Source organism: Peromyscus leucopus, chromosome 19 (assembly GCF_004664715.2).
Source record: "Peromyscus leucopus breed LL Stock chromosome 19, UCI_PerLeu_2.1, whole genome shotgun sequence".
NCBI classification, from domain to species: domain Eukaryota; kingdom Metazoa; phylum Chordata; class Mammalia; order Rodentia; family Cricetidae; genus Peromyscus; species Peromyscus leucopus.
In genome coordinates, this window is record NC_051079.1 from 44,749,425 (window position 1) to 44,768,441 (window position 19,017).

Genomic DNA, 19,017 nt, shown 5'->3' on the forward strand with positions numbered 1-19,017 from the left:
CAACTCAGGTGTAGTTTCTCAGGTTGTATGAACCTTGTTCGTTGATACATTGACCTGGGGTTTGTCAACGAAGCTAGACTAGCTGGAGCGCAAGTCCCCTATGTCTCCCACTCCACAGAGCTTGTATTACAACAGCACCCATCATGTCCAGCTTCTTAGGTAGGTGCTGGGGTTTGAACCCAGGGCCTCGTGCTTGCACATCAAGATGTTTACTGACTAAGCAAATATTTCCAGCACACAAAGTTCATCTTTTTAGTCTGCTAATATCATCCCTTGTCAGTTTTATAGTGAGATTTGACAGATAAATGATGGCAACCAGTGAAAAGGAAATAGTTTCCTCTACATCAGAAATATTTCATTTTATCAGAATTAATTGGTTTTGCAGAGAATATGTATTTCCCCTATGGCAAAGTAATTCCTGTTTGTTTGTTTGTTTGTTTTCTTTTGTTTTTTTCTGTATATCCCAAATCCCAATTATCAGGTTTAAAAGATGAATTTCCTAGCTGGTGTTAGGTGTGGCTTATCCTTAAGAAAAATTGTTTGTCATAAATGATTCTATATTGTCTTGTTCATTTGTCTAGAAAAACTATCACCTCATTCTTTTATTTATTCAGAAGTAAACAATCAGGCAAGGCCATTACGGTGCTACCAGACGGGAACTTATTCAAGCATATGACTTAAAATATATATTTAACTTTGGTTTAAAAGACATAAGCAGTATTAAGTCCATCTGCTTTACATTAAAAACTTGTTCAGTTTTCCTTTTAGGAATAAATTATCCCAGAAAAAAAAATCCTACACTAAGAGCAACTCAGTAATTTTAGTATCATTTTGCATTCCCAGGGTTTCTTTTAAATTATATGCTGTAAATGATATTAGAAATCACAGAGTTGGCTATATAATTAATAGTCATAAGCCCAGGGTATGCAAAATAAATGCTATTTTTATTTAGTTTCCATCTCTGAAGTCAGAACACAATGGCTTCTGTTTTGCATTCTAATAGCAGGCAGAATCTAGTCACTGCTGACAGTCTATGGCACTTAGAGATGAACACCACTCTCTTTTGGAGCAACAGTACAATCTGGGGTTGTCCATACCATCCTTCTCCTCCACCTTGCCCTCTCCTTCTTCCAGGAGGAGCAGCACTCAGTAGTAAAACTGTAGAAAGCAGTGTGGATTTTCACTGCCGGTGTGGGAGGGCCCTTGAGCATGCTCCAAATTGAGTGGGTATCAGTCTGTGATTACTGCCAGGGAGCAGAGCACCGGTGCTTTCTGTCTGTATGTCAGCAGCTCCACTCGGCCCTGCTGACATCAACTGCATCAGTTTGCAAAGGCAATTGATGACAGGCTGTATCTTAGAATACAAATTTAGAGTGTTACCAAAAAAAAAAAAAAAAAAAAAAAAAAAAAATCACTAAGTATTCAGAGAGGCTGAGAAGACTTGAAGTCCTCAATTGCTGTTTGAGTACTTCATGTGTATTAAATGTTAATATATGTGTGAATGCATGTGATATTTCTGATATTTGAACTTACAGTGCTTTCCTGTCTATCTAAATACGTTTAGAATTTCATAAGATGATCTTTACATGTGTACACATATCACAACACACAGGCAGCTGTGACTATCCATTTTGACATTTTTGATCATCAAACTTGGTTAGGACGACTGATCTTGGAACACTGATAGTCCGGGAGAAAGTCTTGCGAGACTCCTGTGTACGGTATTTTCGCATCCACGTAGCAGGGCTGTGGAACCCACCAATGAAGTGTTATGCGTTCCCACCTGAGTTCCTGGACCCACTCAGGCCCAGGTGTTTCAGATGGAGCTGTACTGTCAGGTGTGACTACTGGGTCCTTCCACTGCCCTTCACACCAACACTCCCACCCTGGCCGTCCTCTGAGAATCCACAGCACGCTTCAGCTCACTGTGTCTTAATTTGCACAAACATGAACACGTTTTAGTCGGTTTCTCTACTTGTGTGTGTGTGCCAATGAAGCCAGAGGGACAAAAGAGCAACAGAACCCCGAGTGACCCAACCACAATGCAAGGGTGACAGTGAGCTGCAGTGGAAAATTCCCTGCATAGCAGTCCCCTTGTCTTCTACTACGCCCAGCTTGCTGCGAGTGGAGAGGTGGCATGCTCTCCCCAGGCTCTGTGGCTTCCTTCTCCGATTTTATAGAGTCAGGAGAAAGAGCACTGCCCACAATACCCTGTCTTCGTGGACATTTCCAACATCAAATCCAGACTGGCAGCCGGCTTACAAGCTTACGTGGTGACCTGAAGTGCCTGCCTTCCCCAGACAGTCTAACAGCATTCTCCAGGGGACAGACTGACTTCCAGCTGTGTATAATTCTCAGGTCCTCTGTGTGAACAGGACTTTTGCTATTCCCATTTAAAAAGACTAGTAAGAGTCATTTGCTCTTATTAAAACAATATAGATTTGTTCATTAATCAAGTCTGACAGTTGTTCTGGCTAATACAAGCTGTGCCACAGGGCTTTATGATAGTCCAGGTTTCTGTAACCCCAAGAAAATATGACCATGTCTAATATGTATGCCATGTTGCCAAGGTGCCATGGTCCTTGAAGGCATCTGCGCGCCAAAGCTGTTTATCAGTTCCAGCCTTTTGCTCCTTCGCAGATGCACGGCCTTCTCTCTGAGGAGGAAATCTTAGAACATGGGGGCTGTGTTAAAGTCTGAACTTGTCCTCTGATCTCTATGCACTTGGTTTTCCATCTGCAAGTGCAGCCACTGACAAGAAACAGCACATCTAAGTGGACACAAGGACTCCAAGAATGGGGCGCAAGGCAAGACCTGCTTCCTGGCAGATTTCAACATGGCGCTGCCTCCCAGAAAGCCTAGGTTTCCTTCTTTGCTTTGCCAATTGCTCTGCTTTGTTACAGAGGGAAGCAGGGAGGGAAGGACAGTGAATTTTTTCAGTCTTAGTACCTTGAGCTATAAAGTGATTACTAAAACGATTACTTCCTAAATTAATCTGAAAATGAATGAGACAAGTAATAAATAGTGAATTCTGGCAGAAATAGCCTCACTAATCAGTGAGTGTTACTAAAAATGTGAGGCATCATCTCCTTTAAGTATTGTGGATATATTGAAATATATGTATAGTTATAACTGCACTTTTTCTGAAGACATTTCTTTGTCTTTTCTTAAAGACAGATACTAATGACTCTATGTTCATGTCAAGGGAGAAAGAAAATAAATTCCTTTACTTGGATCTAGAAAACATTAAACACTTTTTGCATGAAGGTTCATTTAATGCCTATTTTTTTTTTACTGCTAATCATTTGTTTATTTAATGAATTTATTAAGATATTATGCTTTCTTTAAGTCTTGAATGCTCATGGTTATTTAATAGTAGTGACCCAAGGAAGGCTAATACTCTGAAATACTTATTCCTGTAATGAAAGCAAATGGTTTCATTAACCTGAACATTATTCACTCTTTTAACCACAGAAAGACACACTGGACACTGATTTATGAATTACTGGCTGCTTTTCCCTTGTAGGGTCCTTGCTCCTGGCTTTTTAAGCTGCAGCACATGTTTAAAAACATTTGTTTCTACTTTCATTGAAGATCAAGGGCAGAAACCTATTGGTGAAAGATCAGCTACTGGAATTGCAAACATTTCTTTTCTTTTCTCATTCTATCTAGTTGCATAATTAAGGTTGAGCTGTTGGGGTAAGAAATTTATCTTAAATTGTTTTGATATTAGCAAGATAAATAGGTTGCAATTCACAAGTTGACTAATCATGTTACTAAACATGATGATGAAATTTAAGCATGATATTATTTGAATAAATCCCATGTGGATTGTAGATTTCTGATTATCTCTCATCATGATATAAGTCCTTTTTAATCATGAACCTAAACATTTTGCTATCTACTCGCTTTGACATTCATGATCAGTATGTATAATGGGTATATTCTGTCAAGTTCTATACTAAGTAGCTCTTTTGGCTGTGCTATTTGGGATAGCTTTGGTGGGAGGGAATTCTTTGAGTCTTGGTATAGCTGTCAGGTCAAAAAATCTAAAGCTTGAAATTCTAGCCCTGATATGAATCAATTCCTGGATATTCTGGTTTTTTTCCTACTATCTTGATTAAAGTACAGTATTCCAGAGAAGGTGGTTTTTGTCATTAGTGCTCATTAATGTTACTCAACTCAACCACTCCTCTTTCTGAACTGAGTTTGGGAGGAATGGTATTTAAGTTGCTACATTTTGTTGCAGAGAAATATAGATTTTTCTTTGGAAGGGTCATCCCTGAGGACAGCACCTAAGGACACTCAGGGACACAAAATAAATTAAATGCAAGCCCTGCCTTACACGACATTTCTATCTAAGATATAAAAACTCTATCCAGATAAACACATTTAGTACTTCCATAAAACGAATGGTTCACATTTATCAACAGATGTGAGCTAATGAACCTACTTCAGCAGATACCTGCCTGCTGCTGTGAGTAAACTAAAGATCAGGAGAAAGCTCCTTCGGAGCAGGCAGCCCCACCCACCCACCCACCGTTATTTCACAAACAGTAGGTAAAGCTATACAGAGCAGGTGTCCTCTTAAAGGGGTTGTTTGCCGGGAAGGAGGAAATAGAGTTGTTTGGTTTAGGGATGGGAAAATAAGAGCTATCTTTGTAAGAGGACGAACATGAGCTGTGATGGGCCAAACGCCGGAGGTACAAAATGACATCAAGCATCCTGAATTTGTTTTGCCTTTTAATGTGTAGATTAAAGGGATGTCTCAGGACCAGGCTTTCTGATTGGCTCTTTATGAGTCATCTCCATGGCTTTCCTTAGCCGGCCCCTTCCCCCAGCCTTTTGGAAATCGCCAGAGCAGAAGGTACACAATTTCTACAAACACACCAACATTTCCACAGTCCCTCAGCTATTGGAATTGTAAACTGGCATAATAATCAGTGGGGTTCCTGAAAAATAGAAACGGATAACAGGCCAACAGCCTCCCAAATGTAGATTAGACACCAAGATGCGATGTGGTGGGGAAGGACCACACGTACTAGGATCTGAGATTTTGTCTCCACTACCGTAGGATGCCAGGTTATCCCAACATGGTGTTTCTAAGATCCCTGTCCCCACTGGAATGAAAACTACTTCACAGTTTATACCTTTTTTTGTGTGTGTTGCTCAAGATCCGGAGGCCTGGAGAATTGCAGATAGACACTCATTTTTCTTAATACCTTCTTCCTGCTGTGCTCTGAAAGTGAGATGACTGGATTTATGTTTTGCATTAGCTTTTCCAGGGATTTCACTATTTGAAAAGAAAGTGACTGTGGTGATCGTGGATGATGTAACATATAACCTTGGAAACTCTCAGACCTGCCGCTGAGACTCTTTCTCCCTTGGGCATCAGAGAAACTCAGCAGCGATTATTAGCACATAACTGCTTGTGGTTAGAGTTGTGCAACCGGGCCTTCCTTCCAAAGTGTTTCCTAGGTTACAAAAGACGCAGCTGTCCATGAATGACTCTGAAAATGCTCCCCATCGCTAAGGTTTGCGTTAAAACCATAGAAGACACGAGATCTCTTTCTCTTTGGATTCTTCTCTCTGTTTGCCATGCAGAACGACAACAGAAGGAAGCAGTTACTTCCATTTAACACTCATGACTCACGTCTCATGCTCTTGTTCCTGATGCTAATCTCAGAAAAAAAACCCAGCATCCTCTTGAAGCATTGCTGAGCCATCAATTCGTACTCAACTGTGACCCAAACTGTAAAAGTGAAATTACAGGCAATGTTTCCAAATAGCTTACCAAGAAATGTTTCTTTTCTTTTCTTTTTCTTTTTCTCTTTTTGCAGATAGTACAGTTCAATTTCAGAAAATCCTGAGAACACGACATGTTAGTTACATCTTTATTCTTCCTCCCTTTTTCCTACTTACCTGATATCCCACATCTCCATGAACTTGAGAACTCACATAATTTACTGACATGGAAAGTGTCCAGTTAGTACTAATTTTTTTTATGAGCAAATATGCTTCTCCTCAAAGATCTTATAGATGGATGAAAGCAAATAGAGAGGCTTATGACCTATGAGGCACCCTCGGCCTACTTCTATTCATATGGTCTGTCATCGGTAGGTGCTTTGCCTTTTAAAATAGAAGAAAAAATAGGAAATTGTTAAGTAATACACAAAAATGCATATTTCATATGAAATCTAAGCAGGCTGTGTTGGCACAAGGCTGAAACCTCTCAGGTTGAGAGGTGAAGGTAGGAGAATTATAAGTTCAAGACCAACCTGGGCTATCTTGTCCCCTCAAATCCTCTTATATTATCTATTAGTGTCCATAGATAAAGCTTCACTGGAAGACAAACACAAGCTTCTCCATTTGCTTATGTATTATTTATGACTTTCATGCCATAACAAAGCTGAGTAGACTTCCACGGTTACTTAGCCATGAAGCCTTTTACAGGAAACATTTATTGATCTCTGAATTAGAATCATACATTTTTAAATGTAGATGCGGAGAAAGAATCGTCCTGATTTACTGCCTGGGGCAGTGACATTTTATATAATCTATTAGTAATACTTAATAATGTGAAGATATCTCATATTGGTAGAGTTCTTTTTCTGTTGCTGGCGTTTAACCATCACAACCAGAGCAAGCTAAGATTATTCCACAATTATAGTGAGTCAGATGGAATTTGCTCCTCCCACAGTGAACAAGGCTAAAGAAGAAAACAGAATCCACTGAAGAGGAAAAAAATTGCTTTATGTATAAAGCCCTTTTCCAAGTTTCAATGATTATAGACACTTCGCAAATAGACTAGGAAAAATGGCTCCTTGGGTATGGGGGAACTTGGAAAGTCTATGAGAAGGAGAGCCTGGGCCTAGTGCTCCCACCTATGAAAGAACAATGGGCAGGGAGAAAATACTTCCCCAAGACTCCTCCATGTGGCAAGCTTCCAAATGTTCAGTCTTCCCCTCTGCCACCTCAGCCATCTAGAGCACAAGCCTTACCTAGAGTCAAAGCTGCCTCATCTAGAGTCCAAGCCTACCTCACCTCTGAGACTGAGGAGACTGTTCATTATTACTATTATTCCTATTGTGTTATTTTCATTGACAGGATCTTGTTCCTCTAGCAGGATTACATGATTTTAGATGAGAATGTTCCATGATCTACTTCTTTGTAAAGTTCCCAAATATCCAGGCTCTCAAAATGAGGGGAAATGCAGAGAAGTGTCATTTTTCATTGTGGCCCTCTGATTCTCCATTCTTTCTTCACACTGCTCTGTGTTTTTTAAGAGAAAATTGGAAGTGTTAAAGAACTTCCTGGAATAGAAAAAGAAAGAAAGAAAGAAAGACACACACACACACAGGTGTAGCAGGTGTGGGAAGAGGGATAGCACGGTTACCTTCATTTTATACACAAACACATGAAGTTTCACAGAGATTTACAGAAATTCAAGTTTATAGAATGTAAAATATAACAACATTGGAATTTCACTATTTCATAGAAATCCTGGGCTTTTCAGTTGCCTCTGTGCTATAGAATGTAATACAAGCTTCATGTTTTTCTGTAGAACAATCTTTGTACACTGTAAATATGTGTTACTTTCATTTGTTAATAAAGAGCTGGCTGGCCTATAGCTGGGTAAGAAGAGATTAGGCGGAAGAGCCAGACTAAGACGACCATAGGAAAAAGAAGGGCAGAGTCGGGTAGAATCAGACACAGAGGAAGCAAGACATGCAGAGAACGAGGAAACAACCCATGAGCCACATGGTAGAACTTAGATAAGAGAAATATGAGTTAATTTAAGTTATGAAAAATATAGTTTTTTATAACTTAATTTAGTTAACTAATTCTAGTTAATAAAAAGCCTAAGCTATTGGCTGAGCATTTATAATTAATATTAAGCCTCTATGTGATTGTTTGGGAGCTGGCCAGTGATCTTGATGAAAACTCCACTTACAATGTTTTGATCTAGGTTGACTTGTTTTAATACATTAAACTTGTTGCACTGTGTCCCAGCAAGGAGGTGCCCTGAGACCCTAATATGACCCACATCACCCACACAAGGGCTCCTTGCAAGTTCACATCATCTTGTACCCTGACTTTGATTCTTGATCTGAAATTGTCTGGAGATTCCCGTGTTTATGTAAAAAGTGAGAGATGGCTTTTGATGGTAAGATGCAGATGATGAAGGTAAGAGAGATGGCTCTTAGAAGATGGCGGACAAAACCTGGCCAGGTGGGGTGCTTCAGCTAACTCAGGGAAGACTTGTTCAAATGTGTGGGGCAGAGAGATGTTGAAATAGAAAAAGAAACAAAACAAGTGTTAGGTCAGAGTGAAACAAAATCTCATCCACCCGAATCCTGTGATGCTTATCATCCAGCAGGACAGTGTTGCATACATCCAAGCACTTACGAAAACTTTCTGCAGGCCATAATCAGCTGTGGACTTTTTGACTGGCACAAGAGGTTAAAATGTAATTAGGACGATGGAACATAATGTTATGTAGAAGGTTATTTATTGAACAAAATCATGCCCTTTATAAATAATCTAAACTTGGGTGGTTTTTCTGAGTCAGGGATGGCAAGAAATTAATAGTGACTTGTCCATCATTGGAAAATGGCAGCTGCCCCTCAAGAATTTCAACATGGTATATGTTTTGTCTATATGATATAGTAACATGGAGAGTAAACAAATGGTCTCTGGGTTCAGCCTCTCCCATCTCAGTTCTTCATTCACCACTTTCTACCTGTGTGATACCAGGAGAGGGTTCTTTGCTTCATTTCATTTTTGTGTTTTGTCTTTCTGTGTAGCCATGTAAACCAGGCTTGCCTCGAATTCACAGGAGATCCATGTGCCTCTGCCTCAGGAATGCCAGATTAAAGGTGTGTGCCACTGGCTTCGGGAAAATTTTGTAACCAAACTTTGTCTCAGTTACAACATTATGAAAATAGTATTTAATATATTTATGAGCATTATTCAAATTGTATGTAAAATCTCATAAGGGTTTTTGGAATATAAATAGAAGTTCAGTGAATGTTGTGATAACACAAAAGTGCATGATCCAAAACAGGATTTGTTCATGGCTCCAATCCTAATTCTAGAAGAGGCAGTGGACTTCAGAATTATATTTTCTCCACAAACAACAATGAATTCTGGTGAGGATGTGGGGTGTGCTCACTGTATCACTAGTCACAACCGTCAAGTCATGAAATCAGACTGGGGTGTCCATCAGCAGGCGAACAGACACAGAAACCATGGTATATGCATATAGTGAGGCATCCACCCTCAAAGAATGAAATACACACAGTGGGGCTTCCACTCTCAAAGGATGAAATAGACACAGTTGGCCATTCACGCTCAAAGGATGAAATACACACAGTGGGGCATCCACTCTCAAAGAATGAAATTATTCCACTTGCTGGAGATGTGTACAGCTGGAGATCATCACAGTATACAGACTTTCTGTGTCAAACACAGAAAGATAAATGCCACATGCTTTCTCTCATTTATAGGTCCTAAAGTTCTTTATAGATACATAAACCTTCATGTGTGTATATATGTATATTTTATATGAATCTATATTACATGCATTCATGTATGTATATATGACATAGAAACAGAGGGGAGACAGGGGGAGGGAAGAGACTAGTGGCCCTGGGGGCAAAAGGAAATTAAAGGGAGGGAATAGGAGATGGCGGATATATTCAAAGTTGATGGTGTACTTGAAATAAATTGTCTGTAAGAAACCCGACACTGTATGACAGTTATATATCAATACAACTATTAAAATTCTGTTTTCTCTAGATTTTTGTTGCATTTATGCAGAATTCAAAGAGTTCTCTTAATCATATCTATATTGATACAAATATTAAAATTCTATTTTCTCTGGAAATTTAGTTGGATTTATGCAGAATTCAGAAAGTATAATTCTCTTAATCACAGAAAGTTATGGAATGATTGTTGGTGCCATCAGAATAAAAAAATAAAAGTAGTATGCATGGTTTTAAAGTAACATATATAATTTGATATAAAAGGAATATATCTAAGACGTCCATAGGAATTTAACTAAATCCTTACACCAGCCCTGGGGCATCAGCAAACACCATTATGGTCCTCAGTCTCATTTCACATACGAAAGAATACAGACAGTGAGACGCTAGGGAGAGAGAAAAGGGATGCAGTTTTCTACATCGCTTTATGCCGTATGTTGATGGTAATTATGGACTCCTGCCCTTCCATTAAATCTCATCCTTTTATATGTTTATAAGCTAGTCACTTCATTTTAAAACAAGTTTTCTTATATGAATTATTTATATGAAGTTTTTGCTGATTGCGTATTCCACGGAGGGTCGTTCTGGGACAGGGCCAAGCTGGTTGAGGAATGGGCTGCAGTGGCTGCGTGGTTTCTGGATGTAGTAAGAGTGGGGTCAGTGAACTAGCCATCACAAATGACAGTTGCTGACAATATGCATGCTTTAGAAATTACATTATCATCGAATATGAACAAAATCCAAATGCTGAATCTCCAGGCCTTTAGTCAGCTCTTGTCTGATGAAACCCTGATGGCAAAAACTTGCGTAGTGAAACACGGTGAGGAACTTTCTGTTGGAAGCCCCCAGGAACATTATGTGGTTTGTAATTACTCCTGAAATGATTCCTTGTTTCGATCTTCGTGTATGCCTCGAAACATATCAAATTTATTTTCAAATAAGGAAAATAACCAGTTCTATTACCAGCCACTGTGTTTGAATCAAACCAATTGCTCAGATCACAGTGGCTCTGCATTAGTGTTTGATTTGTGTGTGTGTGTCTGTGTGTGTATTTATGAAAATATGACTGTAGGATTGTGTTTTTCTTTTCTATCATTCATCAGCATGAAGATGCTCAAGTATTTTAGGATAACGATGTAATTTCCCATGAGAGGCGTACAAACAACGTGGAGCTATTTTGATACATGGATGGTGGAAAGTATTTCTGGGCAGTTGATGGTTTTCAGTTTGAAAGATGAAAGATAGGATTCTGTAAGGAAATTCCTATCATGTTTTGTCCACAGTCCTGCTTGTTCCTTCGGTCTGAGTGGAAAGCACACACATTAGAACTAAGCAGAAGTTCCAACAAGGAAAGGATGCTTCCTGCTGCTCACCAGTTGGAAGTTCCAACAAGAACAGGAGGCTTCCTGGTGCTCACCAGACTGCAGAGTCTTCATGCCTCCATTGTCCAGAGCTAATGCAGTCTCTGAGGGTAAGGTCGGGGAAATAATGATGCAGTCAGATTCACCTCCTTTCCTCTGAGAGAGAAACAGACTGTATTGCAAAACATTTTCTGAAATATTTCCAAGTGAACACAAGAGAACAGTCTTCTAATTTTCCTCTGGAAGTACTCCTGGAACATTCTAGCCTGACAAGGTGGAGTTCTTAGGGGGTGTGGGTTCCCTCTCATTATCCTGATAGACCTGGTGAGCATTTTGGAAAACTTATTCAAGCAAGGGTAGCGATGAGTGATTTTTTTTGTTGTTGTTGTTGGCATACTCTATAGAATTTTAGATTTATTCAGGGCTTCCTTGTGTTAACAGGTGGGGACAGAAGGTGCTCAAAGCCAGCTCTCTTAGGATGGAGTTGTCTCACCACCAGTGGGAGAATTCAGTTCTGTAAGATCCTCTTGTCACCTTGGTTCCCAGAGAGTATATTCCCAATGTCCTAGAGATACTTGTTACTCTCAATCCTCTTAGTAAGTCACTGCTCCAAATGAGTTATGTGCTAAACTGTGTATTTCCTCCAGATTGTAGCTAGCGTGCCTTCCAGTTATAACTAGAGACTCCAAAATCTCCCTGAAATAAAGGAACTCATGTTTTTCAAGTAGCAAAACACTGATTGCCTTGTTTATTAATGCCCCCTACAGTTCAACATCACAGAGTGGGGGTGTAAAGCTCTCCAGGTTCCACACTAATTAGAGTACAGTCCAGAGAAGTGATTTTATAATGGAAAACATGAACATGAAGAATATTGATGGAATTCTCTCCTTTCAAGTTGCATTGATTTTTATGGACTTGAAAGTTCGACAACTTATTTCCCAAGCAACCACTGACCTGGCATTAGGTTCAATGACGAATGATCTAGATACTGCTGTTGCAACACTTCTACTCAGAAGAAACTTCACTTATCATATTGTAATGGGTGGGTAGTGAGGGGCCAAGGACAGATAGTTGTCCATTGTGGTGTTAGTGATTTAGCCAATGGGAGTCACCTCAAGATAGAAAATAACCTTAAGATTCTTAAGTCCTTGTAGCACCAAGAGAAGGCTGGTCCTGTTCTGATTTGGAACAGGGGTTTGCTCTTTTTATTTTTTATTTATTTTTGTTTTCTTTGGTGTAGATATATTTTTCCTCTCTGCCCCAAGGAAAGCTTTAGCATATGTTCTCAGAGGACCGTGAAGGAGGAGAAATCTAACCATGCTTATGTCTCTCAGATCACCCAGGAGTCTAAATTATCACTGGCATCTTATTAGAAATGATGCTTTTTTTTAAAGATTTATTTATTTATTATGTATACAGAAGAGGGTGCCAGATCTCATTACAGATGGTTGTGAGCCACCATGTGGTTGCTGGGAATTGAACTCAGGACCTCTGGAAGAGCAGTCAGTGCTCTTAACTTCTGAGCCATCTCTCCAGCCCGAAATGATGCTTTTTTAATATCTGACTTTTACATGTATCCAAGGGAGTTGGCTAAGGTCATGACAGAAGAAGAGTTCAGAGTCACTGTCATATCAAACTAACAAGGTGTAGAAAAACAATAAAAAAAAATGGCAAGAGAGAGTAGGCAAAAACAAACAGAAATAATCCAATCAACACACGAAAAACAATAAAAAAAATGGCAAGAGAGAATAGGCAAAGAAAAAAAAACAAATAGAAATAATCCAATCAAGACACAGCTTACTCTCCAGTCCTTGCCACCCATTCACTTTCTAGCTCTCAGACTTAACACTTTGATCACCTACTAGAGCAAGGTGGTCAGGCAGACCAGAGGATCAGTGTTCAAACTCCACATCTGATGTGGTCCCTTGTAGTATTGGCAGTCACATTCTCTTCCAGAGGGCCTTATCAGGCATTTTTTTTTTTTTTTGGACATCCTGCTATGCTTATTATCTTAAACCCTGCAGAGCAGTGAGAAATGGACAGAAGTGTTTTGAATGTGATCATTGTGTTCCTAAGCAAATAACTTGACCTCTCCAAACCTTGTCTATGTGATTATAAAATTGAAATAATAATATTATGAGTTCTAGTGTGGTATGTCTTCTGTGAGATACTGGATACGATAGCTTACCTATTATGGTTGGATCCAAGCTTTGGAAGTGCATCCAGAAATGTACAACTGTGCTTCCTCCCAGTAAGAAAAGCCTGGGGTTCTGGGGGCAATGTCAGAAGGTCAACAGGCTAACCAGTAGTTGCTTTCTGCTGAGCTACAAAGGTAGGGAGATATACTCCAAAGGACGACCTACTGGACTAGTGCTAAAGAAATGAAGTGAATCAAAAGATCAGCAACCAAGATGAAGTGACAAGCAGAGAGACTGGGAGCCTGAGGCAGGAGATCCAGCCAAGAGAGGGAAGAGATGAAGCAAAGGCTTCATGGTGAACAGGAGGAAGTTCAAGGATGCTGAGATGGGGGTGATACTAAAGAAATATTATAAGAGACATTGTTTAGACATGGGCACTCTGTAGTAAGTAAAACTCTTGTCAAATGCAGTGGTAGACTGCATGGCTAGTTGGCAGCATTTGATGTCCCTTTTTTCTAGGGAAGAATGATCATTGTCTCTGTAACACTCAGGTAAGGTCTCAAGTCTTGTTCTGTCGGATACAGTATGAACTACTTGAGACGTCTTCTCATTTCTATCTGGATCTGGATCTGGTGGCATCTAGCCTCTTGGTCTGGATATGATCGAAAATGAGGATGGTGAGGACACAGGAGCAGCATCTCCAAATGGCCTTCAAGAAACACAAAGCAAGAAATAAACTCTATTTCCTGCCACTAAAATTTGCTATTTTTTTTTAAAAAAAAATCACAGAATTGTGTAGCTTATCTTGTTTGATACAGATAAAGATTGCTGGTTAGAAGTTAATAATTAACAGTTATGCCTCCCCAGACTTACTTTACTATGACAGGCAAAGTATGACAATGATGTTGCAAGAGGGGAAAAAAATGGGAGGAAATCCAATTACAGGGTTCATTTAGGAGAATTTATAACAGAGAGTGGAGTCTGCTGATACGTTCGCTACCTCTCCTAAAACCATTACCAGTGAAGTGAAAAAATAAATTAATAGGAGACCCAAGTCTTTTATTCTCATTCATTTTTATAGCCAAACTGGAGGTCAGAACAAATGTAGCCCACACATACCTTTGCTGAATAAATCATGTAAGAGCTCAAAGTCTGAGAAAACAGTGTTCTGTGGGCTTTGTTATTATGATAATTATTAGACCGCTGTTTATATATGAGAAAGCTATAAAAAGAGTAGTTGTTTATTGGAGTTGCAAAACTGTGCTTCATTCTTCTTGTTCATGCTTTGTTTCCTCAGCCAGGTAGGTTTTGAAAGGATAATCCTTGAAGAGGGAAAGGCAATTCGTTATTTTGATCAAACAGATGGCTTGGGGGAACATTGCGGTTCTGGGCTGAGGAGAAAAAGGAAGTTTTTGCTTTTGTTTTGATTTTTCAAGATGCAAGGGATTGTATTCACATAAGCAGATACATCAGAGATGCACAGTGGTCTTCTTTAATTGAAAATTTAAATTTTTACATGTATAAAGCACTGTATTTGCTTATCCTGACATCCTCCTTTCCCTGCCCCATGTCCCTGTCATTCATTGTTCAGCATGCAACCATTCTCCTGATTGTGTCTCACCCATATATATGTATTTGCAGGTATAGTCGAATCCAGGATTCATTCAAGTGAAAAGAAAAATGTAATCGACGGCCTTCCTCATCACCTTCTCTTCTCTGTCTCTCTTCTGTCGGCTATCTGCTCACATGTGTGGATAGACGTTTAAATCTAGACTTTGCCTGTGAGAGAAAATGTGCAGCGTTTGTCTTTCTGAGCTAGCTCGGGCTCCTGTGTTTGACGGTACCCACGTAATAAATGGTAGAGGAGAGGGAGGGAGGATGATGGTGTGTGCTTTGGATGGCATTCCAGGCAGAGGGCCACGGGATAGGATGTATAGATTCTGCCTGATTACAGGTTCATGGATTGAATCAGTGTTTCAAAGCCTGTGATATCCCAAACGTTAAGCCAGAGGCTGTTTCTCAGAGAGTTAAAACCTCTACTATGGCCAGATATTCAAGAATGGGAAAAATTCAGGGACTTTATTATTCCAAGTGCTTCTTTGGCATGCCCTACATCAACCATCATGTAGGTGACTAACTCAAGCCACAGATTCTTGGCCTCACTGAATTAAGTCACCTGGACCTAGACTTTCCTAAATATTCGGGCCTAAAAACTTTATGAGTTAATTTAATATGTTATGTCACGTGTATATTACTTATAATATTTGTATGTCCTATCCATAAATACATAATTGGTGTTATTTACTGGCAAAAATTATACTTGTGGGCATTCTGTCCACATCTGTAAAGCAGAGTGAAAGGGAAAGGTACTGTTTTAAAGTGTGTTCCATAACCGAAACTCATTACTGCTTCCTCCTGTAATAGCGAGGCACTTGTAAATTCAGTATTTTTCAGACAGTCCCTAAGGACATCCACTATATGCTCCAGCACCCAAGCAGGTGAAATTTACATCAGGGACCATCCATCATGCTTCTGTTTATCACGCTTCCTCGGCCTTCTCTCCTACCATTTCCACAAGTTGAAGTATCAGAAGCAGAGATTGGTTTTTCACAATTTCTTTTTAACAAGGATTTTTTTTTAAGTGCTCCAGCTGATATTTTCCCCTCTGGGTATTTTGAAATTGATTTGTTCAGTGAAACGACTTTCACTTCTAGATTTTTTTTTTTTTTGGTCAGGCATTAAAGGCAGGCTAGTCGGTGAGTTACTCCCGAGGTCATGGTGTTTCACTTTCTCAGTCATGCCCTAGACTTCTCAGTGCGTTCACTGTTCTAACGGTAGCACTTCTGTTCCAAAACACAGCTGTGAGCCAGAAGGCAAGCACAGGTCCAAAATGATGGCACGGAAATACAGCCGGGGAGTTGGGATAAAACTTTAATTGGCACTTTATATGACATTTTGAAGGCATTAGGTATTTCAAAGCCATTAACAGGATTGTTATTATCTTAAAAGTCATTTAAAAAATTAAAATTACCCACAATGCTGTTAACTGTAAGACATTTGAACAGTGAATCGTCCATAGTGGTAGCCTTAATACCCAGAATGTTGCGGATATTGTCTGTAAACGGAACTATTGCTGTGTGTTTTTGAAGTTGTTCCTTAGGGTAGCAGGACTGCTTTTTCATTAGTGTGGTGCAGTATCTTTTCCACGTGTGTTCTTAATTTGATTTATATAGGAAAAGGAAGAACAAACGGAACACCTCTGGGCGTTTAATCGGTGCTTTATTTCTATCCGGTGCATTTCCACTGAGTTACAGTGTTGGCTGATGCTCATCTTCATCAAGACTCCTTCTCAGCAGTGGATGCACCAGCTACTAATGAGCTTGCGTGTAATACAGAGGTGGTGTGCTCAGAACCGCAGTCAAGAATACCTCCCACCATGAGGCTGCCAGTGTGAGCTGCTTGCTTTTACCAAAGCTCAAATATGGGCCCTAAGTCTTAAGGATGGAGTGTTATGCTTGTACTTTGAATGCTCACAGAGTTGTGAGGATAGGTGAGTGGCTGTGTAAACTCACACTTCAACTTGAGCAAATCGAACAGGTATTAGAAACTACACGAAGCTAGCTTTTTAAAAATAAAATTGTTTATACCACACAGTATACTTATTTATTTGGTCATTTTTAACCAAGGAGACAGAGAAATGAAAACTATCATCCATAAACTGGCCTGTTTCTCTTGTGTGGACGGAAGGATGCAGAGTGGTGAGCCTATGTCCCAGACTGCTTGCTTTGCCCTCTCTACGCCTCATTTACTGGGAGTTGCGTGAGGCACACTTGGCTTGAGTACCAGAAGGCAAAAGAGAGGCTATGAATAGAGAGATCACCAAAGGAGAAACCCCCCCAGGGGCCAGGCATCGGATCCTGCCAATCACTTTAGCCCACGTATTCCGAAATGAGTGGTCAGCCACGTCCAAAGCCGCCTTGAGCAAAGAAAACGAACCCTAACGGAGTTCATCTTGCTTGAGGCAGTGAGGAGCCTTGCAATCCTATGAAATCGGGATCAGCAGAGACGTGAGGACAGAATGCCAGTGTCTGTGGGATCAGCACTGAAGGCGAGGTTAGAAAATGGAACTTAGTGGAAGTGGGATTGTCAGTTGGGGAGCTCGGAGACCATCGCTAGACATTGGCTTCCTCGGTGGAAGTGGGATTGTCAGTTGGGGAGCTCGGAGACCATCGCTAGACATTGGCTTCCTCGGGCTCTGATTAGTTAGCCTTCCAGAGCTGTCTAGTGTACAGTTTTAATAAGCTTCGGCAGGAACCTAGAACCCATATTGCCTCTGCATCCTGAGATCAGTGATGACACACATGCACCATCACACTTGGCTGTGCACACATTTTTTTTTTCCAATACAGAATCCAATAATAAGAACAAATGATTATGTTTGGAAGATTTTGAAGAACAAGCAACAATTTACTCAATTTTGTTTTAAAAAGGTAATCAGAGTCAGGAAGAAGCACAATAATAACCAATGTATATGAGTGTGCCCCTGATGGCTTATGAAGCCTTTTTTCCACACCCACTGTCTATATCTTTATGGAAAAATATTTCATAGGACGGAGAAAAGAGGACTGCAGTTTGAAGACCCTCCAGGATGATGCTTGAAATTAGGATGTAGGCCATGTCCTTAAAGTAGATTTTTCTTTTTTTAACTAACAGGAGTCCAAGATGTTTGTGGTTATTGAGGGACTGAATTCAAATCTCAGGTAGAAGCCTTGAAGTTCCAATGGTTAAATGGAAATATAACAGATACAACAATTGATGTATCAGAAAATCAGCTATCACATCGCAATCCCATGTGGTTGTACAGTGTTCTGAGGTCCCTATTTAAAAACTATACTAAGAAATATAGAAAGAATTCAGAGAAGAGCTTAGCGATTATTAAAGACATAGGGCCGACTGTGAACTATTTCAATGGCATCGGATAAGCTCTTATTGTTTCAGCATTCATGATGATTCCTGTAAAAATAGCTACACGGAGAAAGGAAGAGCTGATTCTGATCATTCAAATTGTACTTGTCTTCCCAAAAAAGCAGCGGAACTTGGCTCCAAGTAGAAGCCCAGAGCTTGAGCATGTGGGTGTTCATTGGCTAATGCCTGACTTTTTGTAGCAAGAACAGAGGGAAAAGAAATATATCAACCCATTTAGTCTAGGTAAGTGGTGAAGGAGTTGGCTTACCCAGAGACTGTCCCCAGGGGTGGGAATTCACTTCCCTGCTCTCGTGGTAAACATAGGCCAAGGCTCATCTCTCTAAGGAACAGAGAGGGTTTCAGCCTGTGGAACTGCTCAAGGACGGCCAGGAGTCCTTTCAGATTCCACCTCTCTGTCTGTAGGTTGTCACAGTGTCTGAAGACGAGGCCTCTTCTGCAGGGCGAGCCACAGCGAGGCAGGCTGTTTCTGACCCATCACTCTCTGACCGCATGGAATGATAAGTGCATGAGGGAAGGGTGGGTCAGAATGTTCCCTGAACTGTGCTGTTGGCACTGCCAGGACAGGCCACACCCTCACTGGCCAGGGTCAGTGGGCTGAAGCAAAAGAGAAACTGTCCGTATCGAATTGTAGCTCTCTGTTAGATTTTATCTATCCTATTGTTTTATAGTGAAGGGGGAAGGGAAGGAGAGAGGGAGGGAAGGAGAGAAGAGAGAGAGAGAGAGAGAGAGAGAGGAGGGAGGGAGGGAGGGAGGGAGGGAGGAGGG